Here is a 13,828-nt window from a genome sequence, read left to right on the forward strand (position 1 = left end):
GATGAGCCATTTTATCCCTCTAGCAGCCCTTCCAAACTCAGTCCAGTTAGCAACCCTGTTCACGCAGCACATTGTCAAATCACACGGAATTCTGATCAGGGGGCACAATTTGTGTCTGACTTTTGGAGGGCATTCTTGAAAAGCTTGGGAGTGGATTCCCGCTTGTCCACCAGTTTCCATCCAAAGACTGATGGACAGACGGAAGGAGTGAATCAGGATTTAGAGCAATACTTACGTCTGTATCTTATGGATCAGGAAGGAAATTGGCCCGCTTTGCTCTGGACCGCAGAGTTTGCCTATAATAATTCTGTTCACTCTTCCACAGGTTATTCTCCTTTCTTTTTGAATTCTGGCAGACACCCATATATGTTGGTAGACAAGATTGAGAGTGAGGTGCCAGCAGTAGAAGAGGTAATGATAGAATTGCACAAGGCCTATCAAGTAGCCACAGAGAATTTGGTATAAGCTAAGAATTCACACAAGGAACAGGCAGACAAGAGTAGGAGGGAAAGTCCAGTTTACGAACATGGAGATCAGGTTTGGATCTCCACTCGAAACTTGCGGCTAAAGGGGAACAGGAAGTTTCAACCTAAATTTGTAGGTCCGTATTTGGTTGAAAGGATGGTAAATCCAGTTTGTGTAAAGGTTACCCTTCCCAAGAGGTTGAAGGTATGTCCAGTTTTTCATGTTTCCCTGGTTAAAAGAAACCCCCCCAATTTAAGGAGGACGAACCCTCCAGCTCCAGTTCTAGTGAATTCAGAAGAAGAGTTTGAGGTGAAAAGAATAATTGATTCTAAGATTAGAAGGGGCAGGTTGTTTTAATTAATTGATTGGAAATGTATTGACCCAGAGGAGAGATCTAGGGAACCCAGTTCTGAGGGTCATGCCCCCAGGGTGGTTAAAGAATTCCAAGTCAAGTCAATCAGTCTTTATTGCGAATTTTCTTCTTAAAAGACATACTAAAAAATAAATCCATTAATAGTAATTATGACAAAGAGAATTACATTAAACATTTGTATATAAAAACCTATAAATGGATGTGTACATTAAAAGCACCAATAAAAAAGTATTAAATATGCAACATTACAATGACTTGAGGAAGTAAAATTTTTGTTTTAGGTTTATAAATCAGACTGATCAAAAAACTCATCCACAGAAGCCTAGGAGAGGGGAGGAGGACTCTTGGCAGGGGTTACTGTCAGGTTTGGGCAATTCTCTTCAAGATCTAGACGTTCTTTACCTGTTTCCAGACTAGGTTGGAGTCAGCTGTTAGCCCGAAAATGTAATTCTTTGGCCAAAGACTGCTGAATCTGAGTTTTGCAGTAATACAAGATGGCGGTCTTCAACATTGAGGTTAGCGTTTCAGCGTTTGCTCCATTCTCTTCTGATTGACGTTTATCGTGCTCGCGCACCTGTGGCGCTTCGCACTTCAACCGTCATTGCAGGAGCGAAGCAGCGCTTTCCCAGCTCTCCGCTCCTAATCGCGTCTGAAATAAATGCGTGGCTTTCCACTCGCATTTACCTGAGCTTTCCAGCCCGCCTTGCCTTTGAGGTTTGTCGCGGTTTCAGTACCGCCGCCACAGGAGTTCCCAGGTATTTCCTGAACAGTGAGGGAGCCTCGCAACTAGGGTTCTCTCAGCTGTTCTTCGTCCTTCTGCCGCCACAGGAGTTCCCAGGTATTTCCAGAACAGTGAGAGCCTCGTGTCTGGGGTTCTCTCAGCTGCTCTTCGTCCTTGAAATGTCAAAGGCTGAAAGTATTTTTTGATGCAGAAGTTATGCCAGTATAATTTTCATTTATCAAGTGAAGCCTTTTTTCTTGTTTGAAGAGAGCTTTTCTAAAAGACTGTAGAGCATTCATTTTGGAATACTATTGTTGTGGAGTCCAGCAAATCACTACTCCTTGTACATACCTTCCAGATTGACAACAGACTTCTACTTTGTGAACCCAGGCTAAGGCCTATTTTAGACCGTATGCGCAGTGCTTCTATCTACCTAGACTGAGTGACTAATTGCGCAGAAGACTGAAATATTCTAGCCTCTCCAGCCAATAACACTATGAGAGCAGCGTTCTACTAAATTACTACAAGTAATTAAAAAAAAAAAATATATATATATATATATATATATATATATATATATATATATTTCTACTTACCATCTCTAACCAGCACAGTGGAACATATCTTCGCCTAGATAATAAGATAAAGGCAGACAGTTAGTGGCCTGGAGAAGAGCTAGCACAAAAGAGACATTAAACCAATTACTATTACTAAGAGAGAAGCAAGCTAACAGTGTATTCAGGTATTTTAGGAATAGTGTACTACATCGTAGAGTAATATCCAAATATTAATAGAAAGGAATGTTTTTAATGTAATTTGTATTTGCCATTACAGGTGTAAGGAGAGCAAAAAGAAGAGCTCCAGAGGAGACACCACTGTAGCAATCTCTCTTTCTTACCATTCCCCTTTCCCCCTCCCCACTGCGTGCAGATAGGCATCTAGTGCGCATTGGAGTTGGGAAAAAAATCATCTGACAGCCAGCTTCGACCCTTCTGCTCCCGTGAAGGCACTAGTCAGGTATTGGGTTCCGACAACGACTTGCTTTGTAATGGTTTACGATGTTACAACGCAGGCGATGTATCAACGGCAAGAGATGTATCGCATGCGATGTAAAGAACCTTTCCCTTTATTTCCGTGTGCATAGAATAAGTGCAGTATGGGACCTTCCCACATTTTCTTTTTAAGAGAGGAATACTTCTTAGAAGGGAAAGCACATACTGATGACTAGAATTTCGGACAGGCATGGAAAACAGTTTGTTCTTAGGTATGCTTTGGAGTGGTGGAGCTATTTATAAATGTGGATGTATTGAGCCATTTTTAGAATTTGATATATTGAATAAGGTTAATATACAAGCATGTTTTGCATATTTAGCATAAGATCAAACAAATACAAATTATTTGAAATTCCTCCAACAATACCCAAGCAGTATGGATGACATCAAAGAAACAACTCGCACTAGCACTCATCAACATATGCCTTAGGCAACTAAATTAAAGGCCAGTCTTCATCACCTATATGTTGAAGCCGAGAGGAACCAGAATACCCTAAAAATATGAATTAAAAACTTAGATTTTGGGTGGCCTTAAGCACAGACTTCTTAACTCCTACTCTCCGTCAAGGCAAAATATACACTTTACCTGATCAAACCATCACGTCTTGGGAATGATCTGTTACCAAAATTGAGGCCACGCCTAAATCAAGGTCACAACCATGACTGTTCCCTACAAGTAGAGTCAAATATTTCTGCAATTTACAGCTGGTCTCACTGGCATTTCACGTGCATCACTCATTCATTTGAAAGCTTTTCTACACACTTACAGGTGACTAACACTCTGAAATTTGCTGGACTCAAAAGAAACTCTGCAAAAGGTGCTTTTAAACCCACAAGATATTTCAAACAGTGCCCTCTCCCCACACCCCCAATGCTTAGTGCCCAATACAGTGAGACTGTATCACCCTAAATTCGGCTCTGAATTGTCACAAACTATCACTCTTCAACTCTGTTAGAACTGTTAGCGAAAACGAAATCATTTGCTCTGCCTCTTAACATCTCAGATATGAAGTGGGTCAGAAAGCCTTCACAAATTGACGTTCTACTACATGGTCAACCAGCACAAGGATAAATAAAAATCAAACGAACTATAATCATGCTCTTATGCATCAAACAAGTTAAATCCCTTGATGTTTGTTACCTCATTTAAACACCACCACGAGTAGGCCATGGCACCAAAACTGGCATATTGGGGCTGCACATGAAGGGAAAAAAATGTCATGCATTCCCTTACATCAGCTGCCCAGAGTTTGCAAAATGCCTCCAAACATATCCACCAGAAGCATACATTATTCGATAAACATCAGTTAGCTGCATTACGAGACAGCCATATACAAGGACACTGTACATACCAGAAACATCCAGACTAGGTGTAGCAGAAATGCAAGTATGGCATAAACATACCTCAGATTTTCAACAGTGACTTGAGTGGTTACTAAATCTAGATTGTGCAACACAAAGAACATACTTCTACAGAGGAAGCAACTGGACCTAAAAGTCAGTTCACTCATGGACATATAATAGCTCCCGCCAATGTTTACAAAAATAGAATCTTGGTTGTACTGATCACCTCAAACTAAATCCACAGAAAACAATTTCTTCTCAGAAAGGTAGAGATCCTTTCTATGGGTTTATCTTTTTGTCCCTCGCAGAATTTTAACTACACTCAGAGTCGCATTGATTTATTTTATTTTACACGCAAACTTAGAATTAAGAAATGGTTTGCGACCAAGGTTAAGGACACAAGATTGAGTGTTGTTGATGACCCAAGCACAACCAGCATAGGAGATGTTGAACTGTTTAATACTTTGAGGGAGTTGGGAGGTGACAATGATGAAGTTGATTTTGATGTCATTACACGTACTGATTGTAGTGCAGGCACTAGCTTTAGACCCAAATCAATTTTCCTTCCCCAAATCAGGAATGACACCATCGATGTATTTGAAAGAGGGGTAATGCAAGAATTTTCTAAATTATCCAGAAAACGTTGGCATGGCAACAACAATTTATCTGACACTCAAATGAATGCTATTGTAAACCTTAGAAATGATCGCACCATTGTCATAAAGAAAGCTGACAAGGGTGGTAACGTGGTGGTTTTATCACGTGAGATGTATGTTAATGAAGGTTTAAAACAGTTGATGGACCCAGAGAAATATGAGGCAAGCAGTAAGAAAGAATATGAGAACTCTGTTCATTCTTATCAAACACTACTATCAGTCTGGTATGAGAGAGTTATTCTGGAGAAAGACGAGTACAATTTTCTGGTCTGTAAACATCCCAAATTACCGGCATTGTACCTGCTCCCCAAAATTCATAAGGACAAATTAAATCCCCCGGGCAGACCCATCGTTTCATCTAGGGGAAGCTTTCTGGAGAACACATCTAAATATGTCGATTTTTTTCTCCAGCCTTTCGTGCAGAAATTGCCATCCTACGTCAAGGACACAGGGGATTTCCTTAGACTCCTTAGCACAATACAATGGGAAACTCGTTATAACCTTTTATCCCTTGACGTTGCAAGTCTTTATACCTGCATCCCCCATGATTCGGGTATAAGAGCTTGCGAACATTTCTTGAAAGAGAGATCAGCCTCATTTACTTCACACACTGAAATGTTAACCTCAATGATGCTCAGTTGCTTAACACGGAATTTTTTCATATTTGAGGAGAAAATCTATAGGCAAACCCTAGGAACTTCTATGGGTAGTTGCTTTGCTCCTTGCTTTGCGGGTCTCTACCTAGGATTTTGGGAAGAGACCATAGTAAACAAAATGGAAACCAGAAAGAGAAATGTAATTGTCTGGGCACGCTACATAGACGACATTTTTGTTGTCTGGGATGGCAGCGAAGAAGAGGCCATGAATTTTGATGAAGAGTTGAATAGTAATGATTTTAACCTGAATTTTACTAGTCAATTCTCAAGTTCAACATTAGAGTTTCTTGACCTCAAACTGACGGTAGTAGAAGGCAAATTAGAAAGTATGCTGTTTCGAAAAGAGACAGCAGGCAATAGCCTTCTACACGCAAGAAGCTGCCACCCAAGAAATCTGATCCACAGCATCCCCTTGGGGGAATTTTTGCGCGCAAAACGCAATTGCAGCACAGACGATAGCTATTACCTGGAAGAGGAAGCTATGACTAAACGTTTTCTTGAGAGAGGTTACACCAAGACAGTCATTAGAAAAGCTAAAACTGAAGTCAGGGCTCGCAACAGAAGTGATCTTTTGACTGAAGCCAATGTAAAAGCTGTCATCCCTGATGATAAGATCAGATTTATAACCACGTTTAGCAGACAGGCCCAGCAAGTAAGACAGAGTCTCAACAAATTTTGGAATGTACTTTCCACTGACAAAGACCTGGTTTCACAAGTGGAAACCCACCCACAAATCACATATAGAAAGGCTAAGTCTTTAAAGGACACTATTTGCAAAACACTAGAGCCATCTAAAGAAAAAGGTTTCAATATCAAGGGTTTTTTCACTTGTCGCAATTGCAAAGCATGCAAATACAGCAAAAACTGCAAAGAATGCATATTATCACCTTCATGTAAACCATTCACAATCCAAAAACATCTATCCTGCAACACAGATCACGTAGTGTATGCTCTGCAATGTCCTTGCAAAAAGACGTACATAGGGAGCACTCTACATAAAGCCAAGAAACGAGTACTAGAACACTTGAGAGCCATAAGAAATGGCGACAAACAATACCCCATGGCTAGACATTTTCAGGCAGCCCACAACAAAGATGAAAGATTATTATCCTTTGTGGAGTTGGATTCGGTGAATGTGAACATAAGAGGAGGCAATCGTGTACAAGATCTAAGACGGTTAGAATCAAGGCTTATTATCCAATACCACACGATGGCCCCTGAAGGACATAATTGTGACGACGAATTGTCTGTACATTTAGGATAGAAGTCCACATAACTCTCGCCTTTTATTCTTGCTGTTTTTTCTGCATCCATGCCTCCACAGTTGTCAATGTTTTAAGTAACTTAATGTGATAGGCATTTTCACAAACTTTATTGAGCTGCATTTACTGGACTTTTCTAATAGTACAACAGACTTTCCTTAGGGATTGTATTTAACACTGTTTTTTAACATTCTTATTCTAAGTAGCAAGATCTTTTTTATATAGCCTTCAACATCACATATTTTTGTATGTTTTTGTGTATCTGTTTGACATGTATAATTTATGAAATTTATTGATCATTGTTGGTTTTTGTTTAGATCACAGATTGGTTGGATTAGGAAGCAGTCATGAAAAGGATGGAGATCTGTTCAATATTATAGAAGATCAGCCGATTTTCCCTCCAGCACCCTTTTATATAATCATTTTGAGATACACAACGATTGCCCACTGGGGCTTTATTATTCTCTTGAGCATCACTCAAGTTATGATTCATTAAGTTAAGATAGGAACAATAAAGTTTTCCTAGGGTTCTATTGAATGTACAAATAGCCAATAATGACATGGTTAATGAATTTCAGACCTATCCTTGAGACTATTTATTTTTCCATTGTGAAAGCTAACACTGTGAAAAACAATTTAAATCAGCAATTATTTCATTTCTAATGCTTTAAAGGACATTTCATGTTTTTGTCACATTTAATTAATTTTAAAACGACTGTTGGAGTGATGGTAACTCTTTAAGTCTGTTTTCCATTATCATTTGTCACATGATGGTTTGTTTATTTCAAGTAGACTGGCCAAACGATACCTGATACTCGTGATCAAGGGGTTGTCCCCGAAACGCGTTGGGTTGAGTGCGAAGCGACAATAAATCACCGCTTTCTGCAACATTATGGTCTTCGGCTGTTGATTTAATGAAGAGAATCGACATTTGTTTGGATATATATATATATATATATATATTTCTACTTACCATCTCTAACCAGCACAGTGGAACATATCTTCGCCTAGATAATAAGATAAAGGCAGACAGTTAGTGGCCTGGAGAAGAGCTAGCACAAAAGAGACATTAAACCAATTACTATTACTAAGAGAGAAGCAAGCTAACAGTGTATTCAGGTATTTTAGGAATAGTGTACTACATCGTAGAGTAATATCCAAATATTAATAGAAAGGAATGTTTTTAATGTAATTTGTATTTGCCATTACAGGTGTAAGGAGAGCAAAAAGAAGAGCTCCAGAGGAGACACCACTGTAGCAATCTCTCTTTCTTACCATTCCCCTTTCCCCCTCCCCACTGCGTGCAGATAGGCATCTAGTGCGCATTGGAGTTGGGAAAAAAATCATCTGACAGCCAGCTTCGACCCTTCTGCTCCCGTGAAGGCACTAGTCAGGTATTGGGTTCCGACAACGACTTGCTTTGTAATGGTTTACGATGTTACAACGCAGGCGATGTATCAACGGCAAGAGATGTATCGCATGCGATGTAAAGAACCTTTCCCTTTATTTCCGTGTGCATAGAATAAGTGCAGTATGGGACCTTCCCACATTTTCTTTTTAAGAGAGGAATACTTCTTAGAAGGGAAAGCACATACTGATGACTAGAATTTCGGACAGGCATGGAAAACAGTTTGTTCTTAGGTATGCTTTGGAGTGGTGGAGCTATTTATAAATGTGGATGTATTGAGCCATTTTTAGAATTTGATATATTGAATAAGGTTAATATACAAGCATGTTTTGCATATTTAGCATAAGATCAAACAAATACAAATTATTTGAAATTCCTCCAACAATACCCAAGCAGTATGGATGACATCAAAGAAACAACTCGCACTAGCACTCATCAACATATGCCTTAGGCAACTAAATTAAAGGCCAGTCTTCATCACCTATATGTTGAAGCCGAGAGGAACCAGAATACCCTAAAAATATGAATTAAAAACTTAGATTTTGGGTGGCCTTAAGCACAGACTTCTTAACTCCTACTCTCCGTCAAGGCAAAATATACACTTTACCTGATCAAACCATCACGTCTTGGGAATGATCTGTTACCAAAATTGAGGCCACGCCTAAATCAAGGTCACAACCATGACTGTTCCCTACAAGTAGAGTCAAATATTTCTGCAATTTACAGCTGGTCTCACTGGCATTTCACGTGCATCACTCATTCATTTGAAAGCTTTTCTACACACTTACAGGTGACTAACACTCTGAAATTTGCTGGACTCAGAAGAAACTCTGCAAAAGGTGCTTTTAAACCCACAAGATATTTCAAACAGTGCCCTCTCCCCACACCCCCAATGCTTAGTGCCCAATACAGTGAGACTGTATCACCCTAAATTCGGCTCTGAATTGTCACAAACTATCACTCTTCAACTCTGTTAGAACTGTTAGCGAAAACGAAATCATTTGCTCTGCCTCTTAACATCTCAGATATGAAGTGGGTCAGAAAGCCTTCACAAATTGACGTTCTACTACATGGTCAACCAGCACAAGGATAAATAAAAATCAAACGAACTATAATCATGCTCTTATGCATCAAACAAGTTAAATCCCTTGATGTTTGTTACCTCATTTAAACACCACCACGAGTAGGCCATGGCACCAAAACTGGCATATTGGGGCTGCACATGAAGGGAAAAAAATGTCATGCATTCCCTTACATCAGCTGCCCAGAGTTTGCAAAATGCCTCCAAACATATCCACCAGAAGCATACATTATTCGATAAACATCAGTTAGCTGCATTACGAGACAGCCATATACAAGGACACTGTACATACCAGAAACATCCAGACTAGGTGTAGCAGAAATGCAAGTATGGCATAAACATACCTCAGATTTTCAACAGTGACTTGAGTGGTTACTAAAGCTAGATTGTGCAACACAAAGAACATACTTCTACAGAGGAAGCAACTGGACCTAAAAGTCAGTTCACTCATGGACATATAATAGCTCCCGCCAATGTTTACAAAAATAGAATCTTGGTTGTACTGATCACCTCAAACTAAATCCACAGAAAACAATTTCTTCTCATCTCGTTTCAACTGTTTTATGACAGAACACATTTTGACTAAAAGCCAACAGTATCCTTAACTGTCAACCTTCCATTGCTGACAGCACAAATTCATGAGGTTTTTAAATTGACAGAAGCTTGCGACTCCAAACCCACATAAATGACTTAGCCAAAGGAGTACAAGTTCAAATCAAACTCCTACATGGAGTGAAATATCTCCCACTGAGAACAGTTGGTTCAATTTCTTGTCCTCAGTTTAGACTATGGAAATGCCCAGTAGTAAACATTATTAATGTTTACACACTTGTCTTTAAAACATACATTTTAAAACTCGATAAATTCTTGTTTAAAAAAAGAGAAATTCCCTTCTCTCCCCCCTGCTTGTAAACCAGGTTAATTCCTAATACATCGCCATTTAATATGGATAATCTCAATTCACCTAGCACCCCAACATTAAATAATTAACTGATTCTATTGCATCGCTAGTCCAAATATATTTTTAAAACATGTGCCTATGCGCATACCACGTCTAAAAATTTAATATTTAACAAAAGTGCAGGTACATCATTACGACAAATTGTCATATCTTTTTAAAAAGCTGTTATAAAATCAAAATACGAAGCCTATTAAAATGACAACGTCAATTAATAAATGGACATTAAAATTTTGAAAACGCAATCCACATGTGCAATTATTCTCTGCATCTAAGAAAACTTAACATTTTTCAGCTCTTATATATCGCACATTTAATGCTATTCGAAACGTCATTAGTGCTAAACGTAAGGAGGCATCAGGAAGTGCGAATAAATATGGAAATGTTTTCCTATTTTCCCAAGATTACACCATATACTTTGCAGAGGGTCTGTTGCTTGCATACTCCATAACAGCCAATCTGGATTCTTTTCTACAGGCCATTTTTAATTTTACTTTAGAAAGATGTGAGTCCTCAGTTGATTTTAATTCAATGTTTAAAGCTCCTGCGATGGCTTCTAGCATTTTCCTTACCTTCACCGCCCACTTTAATTCATTCTTTCCTATTTCAGCAGCACATAAGGCTTATATCTGTTGTACCTCCGAGACCCAAATTTTATCTCAAAATCGCAAGGTTGGTTTATAGGCTAAAAAATTCAAAGCCTGCAGGTTTCCTTCCAATCTTATTGCCTGGGCCATCGCACCTTTTGCGAGGGATAACAATTTTTTCAAACACTAACTCTCACATCTCTCCCAGCTTCTCTCCATACCTGGAGACAGTAACTCGGCCCCGTAGAGGCATTGAATAGGAACCATTGCATTGTAAGCTGTCAAAAGAGGAGACCAGGAAGGGCCACCGAAAATCTTATTAAAACGAACAAGGGCCCCTACTGTTGCTGCTGCCCTCGTCCCCACAAACTCTTTATGCAAGACCCTAATCAACTTTTTTGTAAACGTCATAACCAGGTACTTATATGATGACACAACTTCAACCCTGCTATTACCTAACAGCCACTTATTTGGCTTCCCTTTTTCCCCCAAAAAGGGATTTTTTTTTTCTTTCCTGGATTCACCTTCCATTTATTACCCTCACAATAATTATTGAATCTGGTCAACTTCCTTTGCAGGCCTACTTGGGTCACATCCAAAATTGCCAAATGGTCTGCATAGAGTAGGCATGTTACATGTCTACCTGCTATTTTTGGGGAAAAGGAATAAGTCAATGCTAACTCTCCCGGAAGGTCAGCCAGGAACATGAACAGTGTAGGGCCAGGACACAGCCCTGCCTTAACTCATTTCCCAAAGGGATTCTCCCTGAACGGGCCCCATCTGAATCAAACTTCACTTGGGCCCAGTTCTCAGTGTGCAGGATTGCTATGAAGCATTTTGGAATGCCCTGTTGTCTTAATTTAGCCCAGAGTAACTATACCAAATCGGAAATGTTCATTTAGCAGGCATACATAAACTCCTAGCTACCCTAAATCGGCCCTTCATCCCACAGCTATAAAAGTATTTATCTGAAGAAATAAATCCCATCACCCCATCTTGATTTCACTGAACCGGTTTACTGCTAGAAGTAAAGTGTGTTCTGGCCCACCAGTGGAAAAAAGACGCCACAGAGAAAGAGGCGGTGAGCATGTAGGGAGAAAAAAAAGCTGTGCGTCTATGCAAACCACACAACCAGTCTTAATTCAAGCGAAAGGTGTAGTTAGGCCTAGGGCTTGATTAAATATTCCCAACCACTAAGTTTGAGCACAGTTCTTAAGTATATTCCATGCATCTAAAGTTTACCAATCTCAGGGTCACACTGAGACCCCAGTGCGACTCGAATCATGGGCCACTCCCCTGTACCCTACTCGATACCATATAAAACATACTTAGCCACGACTTGTTTCTTAGGAATATTCGGAGCTATAACTGCTATGAATCACACGCTCGCACACGCTACTGTATTTTGTACATAGTTCTCTAGCAGATACGCGTATCTATCAAAAATATTCAGTAGAGTATACTCTACACAGCACTCCGGCATCCGTTGTGGGTGGTTGCGCCGCATATGCACTACATAAACATTGATGATTTGGATTTTTTGTTAAAACAGATTATGCCTGAAATCGGTGGGCATGGCGTTCAACAAAAACACTAAACTGCATTCAATGAAACACCCAAATCGCAGTTCCTGTTAATTGACTCAGGATTCAAACTACTTTGAGACCGTCTTTGGATTTCAGCCTCCCAGTTATCTAACTCAACACAGAATCCAAGGCTTATTACAGGTTATAGCAAAACGGCAGCCGCGCCAATCCACTGGGACATGCACGATTCTTTTAAGCCAGCTCAGCAGCAGCGAGTGCAGCCAGCCTGTTATGGATAACTGGGGTGTGGGCTAATTTCGGTTATCAAAGATCCATTTTGGTAACGAACGTTCCCGAACAGTACAAGCAGGACGCATAGACTCCCCGTAAAATGTGTTTTCAGGTGCTGACTAGATAGAATGCCACCACATGATTTGGAGCAGTTTCAGCATATTTGAAAGAAAATCAACGCCTAAGCACGTAATACTAAATCAGCTGTTCGGATCCAAGTTTTAAAATCGACACATTAAGAACGCCTGCCTGAAAAAAATACCGGGAGATAAACGGCCTTAAAAAATACACACCCATCGCAGACACCTTCTCAAAAGTTCTGACGCAGTTAAAGTTAATTTGATTCCACGAGACAATTTGTTTCGCCTGTGGAGCTAAACAACGCCTAGAAGTAGGCTACGTTCACTACGTGTACACTGTGGGCAGAAAAAGTTCTTAAGGGAACGCTTTTGCGAATTGATTTATTGGTTTTCTTGAAATTCGTCAGCAGAAATCACTTTAAAACTCCCCCCTAGGAAAAAAATATAAACGTATTTGAATACCACATTTCACATTAACTGGATTGTTCTGCAAAAGCTGTTTTCCTCTAGCTCCGGCGTGAAACTACTGTTGCCAGAACTAGTACCTAAAGAAAGGTGCGCGCTCTTCGTTCCCGCCTTTATACCCCGCGAACTGCTCGGGTGATCACCGCCCTTCTGATGAGGCGTGCGAGCCAATCAGAGAACAGAAGGACGAATGTAATCCCTAGCCGCAACAGTCGGCGAGACGGAAACGGCAGCGTGGGGCAAAACTTCCTTCTGACAATGCTACCAGGGCACAATTCCTAAACAAGCATTAAAAATGCAATAGGTCTAGCCTTTTATTAAGGTAAAGCCATTTGCTTTGCTTTACAATACCCTTAGCAAACCACATGGCTTTAACCTAATCAAAGGCAAGACCTATTGCATTTTCAATGCTTGTTTTTACCAGGAATGACTGGTTTCCATTTCGGTCGGGCCATATGCTCCTCCCTCATCATTAGCTCTCCGAGTGTTTTGTGTGCTTTTTGGGGTACATGGTGCCCCTCTATTTCAGACAGTACTCATATGTTGCGAGTTTGGTTCTGGTGAATGACCGGCCACAAGCATTTAAACCTTTCATTAGCATTCTTCCTTTTTTGGGGGGGCTGAATGAGTCCTGTAGATCAATGGGAAATCCCAATAAACCTATAACGCTAGCATTGTATCTGGCGTTATTTTGAATTATTTACCCCTAGCAATGTCTTGTGAAAAAATAACCAAAAACCGTATTCAAAGAAAAGCGTGAAGTTTTCCTTTCATCTCGTGGATGCCGCATGCCGCTTTAAGAACATTACAAAGCTTCCGCGAAGTGCCGCCTATTACTGAATTGGGCGCTTTCAAGTAATCCATTTTGTAACCATGTTCTGGCTGTGCGGCTCTTTTCATCTG

At 40.1% G+C, this 13,828-nt stretch overlaps 1 long non-coding RNA gene across 2 annotated transcripts in view; it reads right to left on the minus strand.

Moving 5' to 3' along the window:
• Positions 1 to 12,996, minus strand: part of LOC146856506 (uncharacterized) — a 272,731-nt gene extending 259,735 nt beyond the window's left edge. For both annotated transcript variants that reach the window (XR_014980959.1, XR_014980958.1), the window contains exons 1-4: positions 12,923 to 12,996; positions 9,100 to 9,153; positions 7,503 to 7,536; positions 2,156 to 2,189 (exon numbers count right to left, since the gene is read on the minus strand). This is a non-coding gene — a long non-coding RNA (uncharacterized LOC146856506). The remainder of the gene's footprint in view (positions 1 to 2,155; positions 2,190 to 7,502; positions 7,537 to 9,099; positions 9,154 to 12,922) is intronic.
• Positions 12,997 to 13,828: the final 832 nt, after the last annotated feature.

Source organism: Triturus cristatus, chromosome 4_1 (genome assembly GCF_964204655.1).
Source record: "Triturus cristatus chromosome 4_1, aTriCri1.1, whole genome shotgun sequence".
Lineage (NCBI taxonomy): Eukaryota > Metazoa > Chordata > Amphibia > Caudata > Salamandridae > Triturus > Triturus cristatus.